Here is an 18,371-nt window from a genome sequence, read left to right on the forward strand (position 1 = left end):
GTAAGGAGGGGGAGACGGACGGCCTGTTATAAGATCCTGAAGGCAGGACGCCTCTGCAGTTTAAAAGCTGTTAATGATGCATGTCGCTCACCAAGGATTCAGTGGACTGCAGCCAGCAGGTTTCTTACACTAAGCATGTGTGTGTATGGGTGGGTCTGAGCAGGACACCTGTTGTGCTGTGTGTAGCCGACCTTCCATTAAACAGTGAGGAGGATATAAAGTGGCACCAAAGAAGTGGCACCATTGTCTGTCGCTGCTACATTTTTGAAAGGCTGAGGAGCTGTTGATGAGGGTAGTTGTAATGGCCTCCAAGTGGCCTTATGGAGGTTATTCACAAAGTAGCTGAATAGGTGGATACCTTTGATTTGATGTGATGTTTTTTACTTTCAATTTCTATAGTCTCAAAGGCATGGCTGCGACGTGTGCAAATATACATGGTTCTAACCTATCAGAGAAATCACAGCAACAGCCTAGGAGAGGTGTTCCAGAGGGACTGTGGGGTTTCCACTCTTTATGCAGTTGGGAGCTGCCCACACAAACCAGGTCTTTCTCTAGAGCTTGTTGAATAGCTCTATCAGAGCAGTTAAGAGTTAAATCCCTGCCTTGAGCGGACTTCTTTGGACAGTGTTGAGGCCAACATTATGTTAAGTTGATCAGTGTTTAGATTATTGGTTGAATGGTGAGGCTTTAAAACATGCAGCGACAAGGCACTGGGGTTTCATTGCTATCATATACATTCATAACTGCCTGTAGATAATTGTTTTCGAGTAAGAAAGCATCTCAACTTGAGAAGCACAATTGTGAAAGAATGACCTTTATAATAAAACTCAGTGGAAATGAGGTTTGAGCCAATGGCCTTTAGCAGTGCAGTCATCTGTGCTGTTAGAGCTCAAATCATGGAAAAACATGGTGGGTTAGAGGTTAAAGGGGTACAGCAGATCTAAAGATACTTGAAAGTATGACATGAGGTCTCAGAGTCCAGTCCTCTGATTGCCACATTATTGGTACAATCCGTGTAAACCTTTTTCCATGTGTAGTCAGTTTGTCAGGATTGATTCCATCAATGCCTGCCCTGTAGCAGATGTCAGTAGTTAGTTAGTGGAAGACCTCATACACTAAAGGAAGAAGTGTTTGGGATGCCAACTAATTCAAAAATGGATTGAAATGCATCTTCAAGCAAGGATGTTAATACTGCAAAAACACAATTTCACTTTAAACTGTTCACAGTGAGGTCAGTGGATTATCCAGGCTAACACGAACATTGTCAAAACACACGTTGTTGTTGATTTTTCAAAATTTAGTCCACTGTCTTGGTGTTTATGAGGTTTTCACTCAGGCCACTGTATCGCATGGAATCCCACCATATATTTCTAAGTTATCACGTCTGTAGATTTTGGAATGGATGTGTTATGGATGGATGTTGTTAGTTTTACTTGTTAAAGTGTTACCGGTAAGTTGTAAGCAGAGTTGCCATGTCTGTGTGTTTCCTGTAAAAAGTGAGCTGTTTTAGTAAAGAGTGAGATTTGTGGGATACCTGATCTTATTATCTGGGAAGCTCAGGCTTCACCAAGTCATTGACAAGCTCCAACACTGACAGCTCTGTTCAGTAAATAAATGGTGGCAATTTTGAAGCAGTTGGTATTTATTGGTTAAACTTTTCAAACATCACAGAATTCAAAATAGTCTTGGCCAGGAAGCAATATTGGGTTGATAGCAGATTTTGGTCGAGGTACCTTCTGCAGGTACAGGTTAGTGTGCTGCAGGCAAGCTGCCTGATGACTTGGCAGAAAAGAAGCATACAATTTTCTTTTTGATGGAATACAGTGGGAGAAGCTTTTAATAGCTAGATGCTGGTGTTGTGTTTACTGACCAAATTGAAAGAGTTTTAAATAAGATAAACCATAAATTGAGAGGTAAATTGAAAACGCTGCACAGATGAGCAGATGTTAATTATCAGAATCACAAGTATCATTTGATGTGAGGGCAGTCTTAATGTTTATCATGCACTAATGTTACAAGTTACATTCAGTGAACTGATTACTTGATGAGATGGACATGATTGGTCAGCACACAGCCGAAGGGACCCGGGAACAGCGCCCCCAGCAGCAGACCAGATACAACCATCAGTGTGGAGGACTCCCCTGAGGAAACACTGGAGTTAAAAGTAGAAGACATGATATAAGATAACTAAAATAAATTAAACAGTTAAAGGAAGAAAAATGCACAAGATAATAAATAAAGTACATTAAATAGGATAAAATACTACGGAAAATAAAACAGCAAAATAAAAGGCATCAACATAAGATAAATGATAAGGACGTAAGAGAATTTAAAGGTCAGTTAAAAGCCTGATTAAAATGGTGTGTCTTTAACCTTCTTTTAAAAATATCAACAGTCTCTGAGGTCCTGAGGCCCTCCGGCAGGCTGTTCCACAGGTGTGGAGCATAGTGGCTAAATGCCACCTCACCGTGGGTTTTAGTTCTGGCTTTTGGTATGGATAAAAGGCCGGTGTCGGAGGACCTCAGGGTCCGCGAGGGTTGATACGGTAAAATGCAGACTTTGAGATGATTTAGTGGTTTATAGGTTAATGTTTGAGCATTGCTGTGGCTCTGTTGCACTGAATGCACTATTTTATTAGCTTCAGGAAATTCTTGTGTAGCCAAATCAACAGACGAAACGAGACCACAGAGGCACAGATGATTAGTTTTAAAATGACTTGGAGCAGACAACTGCATAAAACAGACTAGCAAAAAGTAGAATGAAACTCAATCATACTTCAGTTTCAAATCTCAGATTTATATTAATAAAATAAAACGGGAAATATGACTTTACATAGGGAACTCCACATAATACGAGGTTTTGAGGTAAGTCATATAAGCAAATACATATTGAATAAAACAACCATTTTAGACTATATAAGGGCATGTGAGTTAAATGCAAACCTACTACTTTTGATCATGTGACTGACTTCCATGCACAAGTGGATCTTGTGTGGAGCACTCTTTGCCAAACAGCTGTTTTCAAGTAAAAAATGACATGAAATTAACTAACAAAAAAAAAAAAAAAAAACCCTGAACATCAAGTTCTTGCACTTATGTAGCACTAGATTTCCTCTGCCTGATTTGGGCAAAATAGCAAAAGGCAATACTTAACCAAATTTTGTAGAAAATGAAAAAATATATATATGTTCGTAAGGTGAATTGGTCTCAACCTCTAGCTTCTGTAAAAATGATAGCCATCGCAGAATTGTTCTATGTGTGAAGTATGTTACCAACCCAATGCCTAATAATCTATACAATCAACTTATGGTTATCAACTTTTAACGAATTTAATATGCAATGGGACGAAATTGTAGTTTTAGCTTACGAACTGCCAAATATTCATTTGTATCACTGGGCTTCCACTGTGCATGCATTTTAAAAGTGTGTTAGATCGAATAGAGTTGAACCATCTTGGGCCACTATTGAACAGCAATTTGTCACATTGTGTCAGTTAAAACATTGTATTGTAATTGGATTCCCTCTCTGTATTTCGTGATATTGCTGCGAAGTCGATGCAAGTGGATTCATTGTCTCTTTCCTGATGGTACTTCCCTGTGGTAAATGGTGTCTGTTCTCTATGGCAGGTACACATGCACTCAGCACTCTGTTGTGCATCAATGCTGGAGGAGATGTAGGAAACAGTGTGTTGCTGAAGTGATTAGTAGAGCAGAAACCCTATTTTCAATTTGTGAAAATGAAATTGCAATTACTTATATGTACTGAATTGCTTTTGAGAAACATAGGCATTGTTTTCTTTGCAGGATAGTTAGCTAGTACCAGCTAAAGTTAGTTTATCCTTCTGGCTCACAAGCTAGTCATCAACGTTCATTGCAGTCGAGGCAGAGAGGACCTAGGAAGTGAACTTGGAGAGTTCAGGCTTCCTTTTAGAGTTAGGTTATAGGTGATATTGCTCTGTTTTTATTGGCTGTGGAGCAGACGCTGCCGGCACAGTCACATCTGTCCTCCTCTGTGCACTGTGGATCTAATCTTTTTATGTGAGTCTATGCCCCCTTTTTTCCATAACTGGAATTTTTTGGGAAAAGCAGACAAGATTTAGCTCTTTTACAAGAAAAGTGGCAGCAGTGTAGAAACTATAGTGTAGGTGTGAGTGAGTAAGTACAATTTTCAATAACCATACCTGCACAAATAATTGACGTGGAAATCTCCCAGTAAATATACAGGACTTAGCCTAATATAAAGTGGAAGATTACAGAGCTACAAAAACCGATTGAGTGAAGTTTTAAATGAATCCCCACAAAGTCTTTGATTAACCTATGTTAAATCGGATGGGAAACTGTGCCATTATTTTGGGATTTGAAAATAAAGGAATTTTTTTTTGGCACCCCGCCCTGGGCCGTCCCATCACCCTTACCGCTGTCCACATGCCCCCAGACGCCTTACTTCAATCCATGTGACATATTTCACAAAGAGCATGACTTTGACTGACATGCTCTTCATTAAGTACAGGTAAGCCTCCTGCCATTTGGTGAGACATTTGTACAAACCTTTAGCCTTTTTGGCAGGCACTCCATCCCTCTCATGTTCCTCATCTCATTCTTCTTTTTTCTTCTTCTGCTTCGAGGTCTGGAGTCGAATTAACACCTTGATATAGTAAATGATAGTGTGTGGGGCTTTTGTGCTTAATTTTCTTCACTGTAAAACATGATGTGTGATGCAATTATATGTCATACATAAATTTTATGTATGACATATCAACCAATTTAGCTCTTTCAGTTCAGGGGACTGACATAGAGACTTTTTTTTTATTGGCAGCAGGGTTTACAGCTCAATCCTGTACAGAAACATCACCATTTTCGTGTTTTTGTTTCATAACATTGCAGTTTAGTTATAGTCAAGATGAAGGATTGGCATTTTATTTTATTGCTTCCAGGTTTGAATCCATCTGACCAATATTAGTCAAAAATAATGAAGACTGGCAACAAAATTACAGGGTGTGATTCTCAGTGATTCTCAACTGGTGGGTCGCGACCCAAAAGTGGCCTTTGCCTGGACAAAAAAACTTTTATTTTGAAGGGGATTTTTTTTGTTGAGAACCACTGGTTTCACTGGTCTAAGTAATACATCCAGACATTATGCTACAGTGTGATAAACACTTATTAAGACATTAAAATGAACAGGCAATATCATCACTATATAAAAAAGGTATACATAACTAATCAGAAGTCATACGTCTGAACCAATACTATTCAAAAACCCATCACATTACCTCACTCTGTGATCACGTTTGGTAGATCAGTGGTTCTCAACCGGTCTGGCTTGGGGACCCACCATCACCCCTTAATGACAAGCTGTCACCCAAATAGAGGAAAAAAGATGGCACTGTTACATAAAAAATCCCCTTCAATATATAAGCACAGGATTGCTTTCTTAAAATTGTTTTTTTTTTTTGTTTGTTTTTTGGCCAGGTAAAGGTCCCACCAGTTGAGAATCACTGCTCTAGACCAGTGGTTCTCAACTGGTCTGGCTTTGAGAACCACCATCACCTCTTAATGACAAGCCATGACACGAATAGACGGCACTCATAAAAAATCCCCTTCAAAATAAAAGCACATTATTATTTTCTTTTTTGTCCAGACAAAGACCCACGAGCGACTGAAAACGGGTCTGTGACCCACTTTTGGGTCACCCACCAGTTGAGAATCTGTGTTAGACAACATGTACATAGCCTTGGACTGTGTCCTGCTTCAGGTCACACTTGTGAGGATCACATACAAAATCACAGCACAAGGCAGTGTTAGAGTCACACACTGCATCACTGTCAGTATTGTCATCTTTAGCAATGATGATGAAGGCAGATTTGGTAGAAGATATGACTGATGAATATCACCAAGTACAGTACAACATGCTGGGTGTCCTTAATGTTGACAAAGACCTTGGTCAGTTGTGCAGAGAGAGGTCGTGTGTGTGTGTGTGTGTGTGTGTGTGTGTGTGTGTGTGTGTGTGTGTGTGTGTGTGTATTTGACATATGAATGATGAGTTCTATTCACTCAAGGTGACTTTTGAGGAGTCATCCATTTCTCCACTCATTGTCTCCCATTACTTGCTCCAATGCACCACTTACGCTACACACACAGAAGCAATCATGGCCTGTTATCTGACTTTAAAGTATACTTCAACCTATATCGTGGAGAGAATACATAAAAGGTTAAACATTTAAAAGGTTTTTAGACTGAAAATAATTTCTGAATGCATGTAGATGTTTCCTCTGAACTTAATCTCTGCAAGTACATATGAGCTGCAAAAGAGAATTCCTTATTTACATTCAGCCACTAGATTGAACTAATTATAGGCATGTTTAACAAAGTGCTACATGATCTCATGTGTCTGCTCCCAGAGGGCACGTTATCACTAACCCTACTCTGCACTCTGCTCTACTTTGTGCTTCCTATCACAGCTGCCAGCTTCGATTGTTGATGTGCTTCAAAGATACCCACTATGGCATAACAGATTACTCGTCAGTGCTGCAGAGTCAAGAGTATAAATGCCTTTTCTGTGATATCTGCAGTGATAATTGCATGTTTGTCACTCTGAATTGGTTCACAGTGGCTGGATAAGTAGAGGTTAAGAACACTGCTTGGCAACTCAGGGATCAGAGTTCATGTCCCAGTCGCAGGAGGTGGCACAGTGATGAGTGGAATAGGTTTGGTGGCAGTGAAGGTGATGAATTGCCTGGATGGATGACTATAGTAATATAGGAGAGGTAGGTAAGGAAAATGGTGATGGAAGACATCGATAGGTCAACAGATGGTTGTGAGGTGAATCTGTTGATACGTTTGTGGGGTTGGGTGGGTGAATCAGCTGGATAGATTAGAGGTTCAGGACACTACTTGGCAACTCGGTGACAAGGGTGACCCAGTCAAAGCATAAGGTTCTGGGTAGTCAGACTCTGTGGAAGTGTAGTTATACCAGTTATGACCAGTTGGTGGCAACTCAGGGACCAGTGTTCAAGTTCTCGCCAGAACTCCTCCTCAGATACTGGAGGTGGTGCTTAAATGAATCAGAATAAACAACAAACTGCATGACCCCAGCTCCAACTGCAAAACAAAAGGTGATTTTGCCTTTGCTGTTTTAGCCTCAATCCTCTGGAATCATTGCCCCCCATCCTTCTGATTTGCTGAATCTTCAGACTTCTAAAAAGTCATTGTCATAATTAAACCGCTGGTGGCATTGTTCTGGTTCACCTTTTGTCTGGTCTGTCTCTCATTTTGCTGTCATTTATATTGTATTTTTACCTTGTTTGTTTTATCTTTTGTGTATGTGAAGCACTTTGTAACTATGTTTTAAAAAGTGTGACATAAATAGAGTAAAGCTTTATTGACTTACTTACTTGCTCCATGAAAATGAGGCAGTTCACAGCAGCTGCATGCCAGAAGGATCCCCTCCTTGGATAAATGAGGTGGTGCAGGTTCAGTAGAAGTGAAGGTAGGCTGATTGGATGGCTATTGATGTAACCAGTGCTATAAGCAGCTGCTCTTTGATAGCGATAGCAAAGGGATGCTAACACAATTGCATCTCTGCTATCTGAGCTTCATGAGCTGTGCCACTGAGATAACAACATTCAAACACTGAAAGGCAGTTACTGGAATTAGCTGAATTACCAAATCATACTTGAACTTGAATGGCTGCTTGGTTCATTGTAATTCTAAATGAGTCACTCTCGTACAGTCTCAACCTATTACATGAACTGTCATTTCCCTTTGTGTAAAGCTCCCATTTTAGGCCCATAATTTGCATATTCAGGCATGTTAAAGAACAGAAGACACAAATACTAGTGAAGTTCACTGCAGACACTATAAACCAGATGGCTTCAAGAATACTGTCTGTAAAATAACCGACAAAATAAAATTGAAATAAAAAAGAAAGTGTTTTTCTTTTTTAAAGCAAGAAGTAAAATCTCTGGCCAGAAGAACTTGTAAAACAGAGTTAAAAAAAAAAAAAAAGTAACAAATACATTTTCAGATGCCCTTTAAACAGTCTGACTTGTTTGGCTGATGTAATGCTTTCGGGAGTTCTAGCCCACAGTCTGGCGGCAGTCACAGCAAAAACAATGTCACCTATCAGACTTAACCTGGACCTTTAAAGCCTCCAGAGGGCCCTGATTAATGGACCTGAAGCACCTAATAGCTCTGCACAGACAGATTTACTACAAACCCATATAGTGTTTTTTGCACTTGGCTGTGAGATGATATTTTCTTTGCTTGAGGCAACAGTTTCACTGTGTTGCACAACACCACTTTGACACAAAGGGGCACATAGATTGTTTTTGGTGTCAGCCTGAAGCGGCAGCTCCCATCTCTACAATCAGCAGACTTATCAAATGTATTGTCACCACAGTGTGTTCCATAACAACAGCTCAAAAATATATGAAAGCTGTCGGCAATGCTGTGGAGTCATTCTGAGAAACGGGTTATAGATAGTAGACATCACTGCTTAATTGCAATTTGGAGAGGATAAGGAAAATAGATATTAATCCTGATGTTGCAGAAATCCAAAGCCTTACCTGCTGTAGGTGTGTTTTCCTCTGCCTCTGTATGGCATTATTGATTGATTGATTATCAGTCCATAAAATGAATCTGAAATACAGTTGTGGCTTCAGCTATAGGACTTTTAAACTTTCTTCACCATCATGCCCAAACGGTGGAATTTTCCTTATTCCATGTTTCCTGCAAATGTTTTGTTGATGTTGGTATTTGAATTGTTGAAAAGAAGATTGTGCAGAATATTAAGAGATTGATGAATAAAGTCACCGCACAAATAGGAGTCAATTTGTTCAATGGATTTGATCTGTGCCGGATGATTTTGTTTTTGACTTCATCATTCTGGAGTTATTGTAACGGCCTCTTCAATACAAATAATTCTCAAAGGGTTTTAATCCCACATGCTTGAACCTTGGATAGCATCAAAATAGCAATTATTATTACTGTTATAAGTATAACAATAATACTAGTACACAGATCCACACCTTTGACCATCTGTCTTCTCCATCACAACAAAATATCTTACTTGCTATTTTAGGAAATGCTGTTGTGAACTTTGCATTGCTCAATTATCTTTCCTTTCTTTTGCACATAAGTGAGGCATGTTCTAGGTTTGCTGCATAATCTGATTGGCTTTGTTGGCCGAAAATCAAACTTTCAACATGGATTTGATGTAAAAGTCCTGTTCTCAGTTTTACTCTTCTTATTCAGATAATCAGATAACCGCCTGCCTCCATGCAACCCCAGCAGCTCAGTAAAGCCAGAGCTGCAGGTTCTGGAAATGTTTGAAGCTCAGTCATTGGATTCCTTCCTGCAGTGCTTCTTGGCAGTCATAGTTGAGTTCTGTCATGAGCTTCACGCACACTTAAGTGCAACAACTGCCACTCACCTGATACTGTCTATACAAGCATAACTCCAGAGCCCTAATATGCCTGAAAAAACTCCTCCTTCATGTCTCTATTGCATACTTTACAGGAAAGAAAATGTGGACATTAATATTCCAGTGCAAAATACATGCACAACTTCATGTGTGCAGTGTAGCAGTAATTATCAATACATTGCACACTCACCTTTTGAGCAAGAATGTAATTTAAATAGTTCACTGACTTTTATGGCAGTCGCATTTATCAGATTTTATGTTAGGATCCTGCCTGCCTGTCTTTCCTTTTGTTTCTCCTTGCCCCTTTTCCCTATTGTTTGTTGTCTGTCTGTCCTCCCCTGTCTGTGCAGCGGGGCGTCTCCATGCTCCCAGCGAACTCCGCCCCTGCTGGGGCTCACCTGTGAGGCATTGTTCCTGATTGGCACAGTATTTAAGGAGAGAGCCCTCTCTTACCTGTGCCGGATTATTCCTCATCCTCCCATGACGGTGTCTGGTCTACTTGTTGTGAGTACTACGTTTCTTTTGTCTTCCTCTCCTCCTGAGAAACACGTAATGCTCTACTGTTTAGTATTGCCACTGATTGTCTGCTTCTTTTGTTTCCAGTGCCTACCTGCCGCTTCCATGCGTGCCTGTACCACATACCCGCCTCGTCGGAGCTCCTTTAGTTATTCTCCACTCCTTTTGAGTGCGCCTTTCATTTTGTTGTTTCTCCACCTGCTTGAGTGCGCCTTTTGTTTTTCCATTTTGTTAATAAATCTTTATTTGCCTCATAAGTCCTGTGTCCAGGTCTGCATCCTTGGGTCCAGACTATTTAGCGGCTAAAGCCTAACATTATATAATGAAACTGGGACTAAAGTGCAAGGCTTCATCCCTGTGAAAAAACATTTCTTGTGATGGTATTGTGTAGTAGAGTCAAGTTGGACAGGCAAAGCCATTTCAGCACTGGTGGTTCTAGAACATTTCAAGAGCAGCATATGTGAGACATGTGATTTTAGAGGTACCAAATATATTAATACCACCAGCACCCTCATAGGTTTGGCTGTCCACAAGACTAAAGATACATACAGTATGTAACAAAAAACATAAATACATTCAGTCTTAATGTACATTTTATTTATCACTGCCCAAGAATAATTACAACTTCCCTCTTTTGGGATTAATATGGGTTTAAAAAAAAAAAAAGTTTAAAAGTTTATTCTGTAGTTTTTCGTGAAGAAATCATCATCTGCCATGGGAGATCAAAGCTGAGTTTTGACCAATTTTCTTTGACCAATTTCAGAAATATAAAAACTGTTTACATTTAGCTGTACTTGCTGTTGTTGCAACAGTAATTTTGGACAGTTTGAATAGCTCAAGGAAGACTTATTAGCATACAGTGCTAACTCTACCACATCTGAGGGCCTCAGCATTCCATTCTTTATTTTTCCTGTCTAAAATAAGATTATTTTGAATTGATGTAATCCATGTCCCAATTCTTCAGTGTTAGAATTATGCATAATGCTCAATAAAAACACAGCCTCCTCTTGTAGGAATGCAGAACTTGAGGGATTCAAGCTCTGGATGGCAGTCGTGATATTACAGTTTTCTTTTCAGAATTGTTTGTGAAGCACATTCAGCATTTTATCTAAGACGGGCAGAAAACATCTGTTATCTATACTTATCCGGCGGAGACTGTAGTAAGTACACGATGTTCCTCACAGTGATAGCTAAGGCTTTGTTGGGAACTTCATTCTGAATTGACTGTCTGAGATTGTCAGGACATTTCATTTATTATCTGACTCCAATGTCTCAACATCCCTTTCCCCTTATATGTTGCCATCTTCCAACTCCTAAAGTGAATCAAACACACTCTGAAGTAGGGTTTAAACCCTAGAAACAAGATTCCCAGGATTGGCCAAACTATTTCCCATTTTCTGAGAAATATAAAAACAGGAATACAGGATTTTTTGTTTGTATGTTTTTTTTTGTTTGTTTGTTTGTTTGTTTGTTTTTTAAATATTTAAACCATATTTGAGTATAATTAGAAAATATGCCGGCCTTCAGTTTACTCAGAAAACATATGCAACAGATGTGTGTGCACCAGTGGAACAAACTGAAAGCTTATTGTAATTAACAAACACATTTAACATTGTGCTAATACACCTACTCAGAAAAAAAGACGGCAATAATCCCCTGAAGAATCCATCCAAAGTATATATAAAACATTGCTTAGCTTTTAGAAGAGGCTTGCACCAGCAGTCTCTGACCACTAACAGAATTTCTATTTGGTCTCAGCCTAATAGAATGACTTTGAAAAAGACAAATTACTTGCTCTAATGAATTGTGTTTCTTTATGAAATGAAGAACTGTCAAACATCACTTCCATGAGGCTTTTTACGGCAGAGAGATCACAGGTCCTTGGCTATAGCTTCAGAAGTGGCTGCACAGGTGCATCATCTCTGCATTTAGAAATATCTGTGGAGACGACAACATACCCATTATGTTATTTAACATCTCAGTCATGGCACCTGAGAGTTACTTCAACATATAAATGTTTTGAAAAGAGAGAGACAATTTTTACAGCGGGACAATGACAATAAACAAGTATCACAATACACATTTCAATTCTATGATATTTTTAGACTTATACTTATTTGTATCTGTTTATACTGACAAACCTGGTGGACCGGTAGTGGTGGATTCATGTGGCTCCTTCTTCATCTGTCTCTGTTACTTGTTTTTCATCCTGTTATCCCTCATTCTTATATACCAGCCTGGTTACTTCATCTTGACACATCCCTTCTTGTTCAGTCTCTCCTCTGTTTGTAATTTATGCTGATTGTAGTGATGCCAAAGAATAAAGATTTTAACCTAACCTAACCAGATCTTGCTCTTTCCTCTTTCCACAACACTTCTTTTTCTTTTTTTTTCTTTAAAATTGACGTGTCCTTTTATTGGTTTCTTTGGTCTGGCTCAAAGGCAGATTTTTTATAAAAAACAATGTAGATCACTTATGAACCACTACGAGTCTGTGGTCGTGTCTGTATCTGCAGAGACCCTACCCCCTGCCTGTATTTTGTTATTTGGCTTTGTCTGGGACATTTCTGGGTGTCAACCTTTGGACAGTGGTTGTGTAGCCCCCAGCTAATAACAGCGTGTGAGCAACCAGGTGCCAGACTATAAAATGGATCCTTCTGGTCTCTTTGAACCGGGGCCAACTTTGTTATGTTTACAATCCACAACAGAAAGATCGTACTCATTTTGACATACTATGAATATATTTTAATGATAGTTTCCAAAAATATAGGCCCAGTATGTCCCAAAAAATCCCATAACATAGTCAAATCAATTGCCATTTTCTTTTGGGGAAAAACACACAGATACATAACAGACTATTATATATCTATGGCAAAAACAGAAAAATAGAAATGAATATCATGGTATATATAGGTGGTACTAAGAAATTTCACAATGTGAAAGTGCTGGTCTACCAGTGAATACAGATAAATGTTAGTAGATAACTTAGCCAAGAGAAACTTTACATTACAGAATAACATGTAAATGTAATGTCAGTTTCATGAAAATCATTACCTTTAATGTACTGTAAGTTTGTATAGTTGAGCAGGTTTTGAAATCATGAACATGGCTCACCTCAAAGGTTATACTTTGGTAATATTCACTTCTCACATGTCAAGTCGGTCACAGCAGGTGATCTGATGAGATAATATTAACCAAAACACTGGCTTGGCATTTGTTTAATTTTTGTTCCACCTCATGAAAATATTTGCCACAGCTGGGGGGCAGAGGGGGGTCCAGGAGACATATCACAGGGGCACTGGCATCGCATTTCCCTGACCAGAATTACTGAGAATTGTCAAAGACATTCTTTGTCACCATGTATGACAAGAGTCAACATATCAGTGCAGTAATCTTACTCACAAAAGGTTCGCTTTGCATTATAATTGCCGTTGACATTTCCTACTTACATTGCACACAAAGGCGAGCCATACAGGTGGCCAGCAGCGCGCAGGCTGGCAGAGTCCCTTTCTCAGGTTCCTTTGTCTCTGTCATTACGTTCACAATGAATTGTACTTCTAGCAAGTTCATGGTTCAATATCTATATGTGATTTGATCAAAACAGATTGTTTATAGCTGTTTATGATGATTCTCACCATACCATCTTCATCCATACCATCTTTTGTGCCTGTTGTGTTGAACGTTTGGTCAGCGACCTGCTTGCAGGGCTCTCTCAATACGCTTCCCCCTCTTTACTCTTTGCTCTGTTTCTCTCTATCTTTTTCTATCAATTTCTACCTCTCCTACCCAGCCTCTTCTCGACCTTTTCGCATCCTACAATGACACATAACTCAGCAGCACACCTGCGATCCGTGACAGCTGAGCCCCTGGCCTGGTGCAGTGCTGTCACTCAGCTAGCTAACTGCCATTAAACAGCATGACCCTGTCGCCCCATTAGGCTTGAGTCAGATGGGAGTGTCAGACCATTCCCCCATGCACCTCACTGTTTGGCACTGCTGTGCAGACATGATCTCGGTAGAATTAAATCACAAGTGCAAGGGGCTTTTAGTTTACAGTGACATTAGAGAACCTGAGAGCCATTCTTAAGACAAAGAAGATTTGTTTAGAATTCAAAGAGTGGTGACAGAAAAAAAGTCAGTTCATGAGAGGTGCATGCCTTAAAGTAATTAGGAAAACTGTTTAGTATGTACACATCAATGAAACACAGTCTAAAATGGCTTCAGAATACACAGTAATGGATTGCACAGTGAAAAGAATAACTATGGTAAAAGGAAACTGCCATATTTTCAGTAGTTTAAAAGACAGATGACAGTATGTATTATTACAAGGCTACTGTTTTGTTTTTTGTTTTTTTTTTTTAATATAGAATATTGCACCATTTTATTTATTTATTTATTTATTTATTTTTTCGCATTCAGCGACACAGGGTTAACTTTTCATAGATCAAAATTAAACCTAAAAGCTTGCATTTCAATAATGCTTTTGCAGTGACAATGTCAGTAAACCATGTTAGTGTCAGTATGAGTGTATACAAAAAGAAATTCCCCTTTGTAGGCATAATATCTTACAATAATTTCAAAAAGCCATCATACAGTGCTGCAATGAAAATGCAGAAATATCCCAAGATTTCAGTCGTATTACACCAAAAAGCATAGTAGCACTTCTTCCCCAAAATGACAGAACAAAATAATGTATATACAAGATCAAAATGACCAGTGCGTCTTCATTTCCCTGCCTGTGTGGTGCTGGCAGCAATAGCAAGGGCATTCCAAAGGACATCTGAAGGCAGAGTAGTTCAGACAAGTAGTTAGACCATGCATACTTTGTTCTAACCCTAAAGGTATTTAGGTTTAGGTATTGAGACCAACCCTAAACATTGTGCCTGCTCAGTTCATTCTTATTTGTTCACAGCTGTGTTTATATAGTAGCATTTATTATAAATATGTAAATTAGCTATTTCACATTCATTTCCACCAATTACCTTCTCACTGGGTGGTAATTAGTATTGATGATGTGATGCCACCCTTTGCAGTCACCTTCTGTTTTCAGAGACAGAGATTTCAACAAGGTTGATGGAATTACTTGATGTAGACCATACTGCTATACTAGTGTACATGCAGGGTGCAAAATGATACAGGAACACTGGAATACTGAGTTGCACACTCTCCTGCTGTCTGAACACACAATTTGTCAAGCCATTGACTTTTCAAAGCATTAGGGGTACTCCACAGAGTAGGTGGTCAACAGGTCAGATGTCTCCAACAGTGGTGTCGTATTGGCCGGTTGTAGATCTCCTGTCTGAAAACCCTTGTTCCATAGTATCTCGCAAATACTTGCTTGGACTGAGATCTGATGACTTGGTAGACCAATACAGTGAGCCAAGTTCACATCAGGTTTACAGGACCGTTTCTAGACAAGCTCATCCTCAATGGGTGAGCAGGGACGCAGTAGCGAATATCTTCTGATAATGACATTAATCAAGCCAGACAACGACAAGAAAAATCCCATTTTACACTTTTTCTCACCCTCACAGTAAAAGAACTACCCCCATATAAACTAATTATGACCAACTGCTTTGAAATGAGTCTACAGATAATGATGAGCATCAGTTTTTAAAGGTGTACATTTCACATAGATCAGTTTTCCTTTAGCCTACCTTGATGTTGTATACTCTTTGCAGTTGTGTATTTTTTCACTACCCCTGATTCCAGGCACTAAACACATCCCAGGCTAATTTTGTACTGGATGCACAGAGAAGAAATTCTAACTTTCCCATCTGACTGCGGATTTCAGGGCTTACAAGTCTACTATATTTCCCAGGATGTCAAAGGGTCATTGAGTCAGCCATAACCCCATTGGTAAGGCAAAGTTGAACTCGCCCTCTTTGGCTTACTATCTCCACCATTTCACCTTACCATGTAGTAGTGGTAATTCACACGACTGCTACAACAAGCAATGACAAATGTCCCATTACCAATGGAGGCAGGTATTATTATTATTATTATTATTATTAGTAGTAGTAGTAGTAGTAGTAATAGTAGTAGTAGTAGTAGTAGTAGTAGTAGTATGGGTGGACAGTATCACAAAATTTAAATCCCTAATATCATTACAAACCCTGGTACTTTTTTTTTTTAAGCATCTAGATAAGAGGCACGTGTCATGCCACTTTATGTCATCAAATGTAAAATTGCTCTCTTTGATAGGCTGAATGTATTCCTTCTTAATACTGGTGCTTTAAAACCACTAAAGATGTAAGAGTTAGGGCTGAAACTCTGGAGCCGCCTGCACTCTGCAGCACTCTAATGCTTCGCAATGCCTGAGAGACAGAGAAAGAGTTCCGTTTTGGAAATAGAGAAATAGGGATATTTAGGGATGGAAAGTAGACAAAGAAGAAAAGAGTGATAGGAGGGAAGTTATATAGCATGTGAGGACATACAGTAAGAGGGGACAATAAAAATGACAATCGTAATTGTGTTTCTAAAATAGCTTCAGCATAATGCGCTGTATCTATGCTAGAGAATCAGCAGGGTAGTCAAAGAGCCTTTTTATTTGCATCACAAGTCTCCTAGCAACCACAGCTGGAACAACCATGGAGGTCGACTCTTAAGAGCTCAGTTAACAAATAAATTTGGTGTTGGAATTGATACTTAGGACTAATTGGTTTGCCACCAGAACTCAAAGGAATATGTCATTGTCTGTGTTTTGACCAAATATTTTTGACAAAGCTGAATCAAATGAACTTGATCTGAAAGAAGTATGATCGGAGAGACTTAAAGCATGAAATCTGAACCCTCCTCATTAAGCCTTTGAAGATGTTGCTATGTTCTGAAACAAATGTTTCCTGGTTGTTAGGTAATGTTTCAGTAGAAGTGACTAGTATAATAGCATGAGTTCAAAGGAAATTGGTTGACGTAACGCACATATATTCTTCCCCACTTTAAATGATATTCGCAATATCCCTCCACACAGAAACTCTGGATTCTCTTGGAAAATGGAATGATATTGTCGGTTTAAGTTAAGGCCATCAGCTCCAAATACAAAGAATAATATGAAGAACATGGTTAGATGTCTAAGGTGGTGCTGTGGCAAGTTCAAAATGCTTTGTCCTTGCAATTTGTATCATAGTTGCAGTTGACCCAGAATTTCTATAGTAACTAATAGGGATGAGCGAGTACACCACTATCTGTATCTGTATCTGGATCTGTTCAACCATCTAAATAATCTGTATCCGTATCTGTACTCGGAGTGGGCGTGGTAATGGGTGGGGCTTAAATCGGTACATTATTTTAAGTCTGAAATTGATATGGATTGATCAGAAGTTGCTATATTTTGTGTTTATTTGAAAACTATTTACAGAACAGCCTCAAAATTGAGATTCAAATCAATGTTTTTGATCACAAAAGTAAGAGAACTATTTACAGAACAAGTTTTTTATGAACTCAGAACATGAATATTCTTAAGTGTATGAATGAATATTTACAGAACAGCCTCAGAATTGAGATTCAATGTTTTTGATCACAATATCACCAGCCAAACTAAGAGCAAGCAGACGGTATAAAAAAGAAAAAAAAAAAAAAAAAACCCGACCGGAGTGGAGGCAGTGACCGACGCGACACGAGCTGTTTTCAGCTCTGTCTTGTCAAATGCATCGCGTACGTTACAAAACAAGTTCACCAAGTAACTTTAAATATCATACAAACCGAAATAGAGGCGAGCTGAACAAAACCTAAGGAGGACTGAAGAGAGCAACTGTGTAGGGGGGGGCGGGCGCTGTGTGTGACTGGCCAATCACAGAGCGTGAAGACAGTCAGTTACCCAATGAGGATTTTCCTTCAGCACGAGCAAGGATATTGACGAGTTTTACTCGTATCATGCCCGTACTTGTCAAAAATGCTTTACCCGTACCTAGTAACTAAACTAATTTAATCTACTGAATGTCTTAATTGGTATATACTCTTGGTGATTGGAAGTTTCCAACTGAAATACTCCTTGACAGTCACTCACTCAACATGTCATTTCAAGTTTTTTTGCCGTTGTGGTAACAATGGTGTAAAACTGTAACAGGTTAATTTAGGACTCAATTGCAGCACTACCTGAGTACAGAAGTCTCTCAGAGTCTTAGGCAAGGCAAGATCGATGCTCCATCCAGAGTGATCGAGAGTCTCAGGAAATGTTTGGTGAACCAAACACTCAACAGTCACACTCAGTATTAAATCCAGGAAGGGCAGGGCAACACATGTAGTCAGGTACAGAAGACTGAGGTCTTTACCAGGGGGTAGATGAGCAAGCAAAGTCAGAGACAGGCAGGTCTGGTAATGAGAAAGCCATCCAGTAGAGAATGCTGAAGAGTTGTGCATGATGCAAAGAACAATCTGGCACTGAGTGAGTGTTGAAGAGCAGCTTAAATACTGTACTGATTGCTATGAACCTCAGGTG

At 39.3% G+C, this 18,371-nt stretch overlaps 1 protein-coding gene across 2 annotated transcripts in view; it reads left to right on the forward strand.

The window, feature by feature from the left end:
- The window catches only part of naaladl2 (N-acetylated alpha-linked acidic dipeptidase like 2), a 518,168-nt gene that overhangs the window by 2,004 nt on the left and 497,793 nt on the right, over window positions 1-18,371 (forward strand). The window lies entirely within an intron of this gene.

This window comes from Chaetodon auriga, chromosome 3 (genome assembly GCF_051107435.1).
Source record: "Chaetodon auriga isolate fChaAug3 chromosome 3, fChaAug3.hap1, whole genome shotgun sequence".
Taxonomy (NCBI): domain Eukaryota; kingdom Metazoa; phylum Chordata; class Actinopteri; order Chaetodontiformes; family Chaetodontidae; genus Chaetodon; species Chaetodon auriga.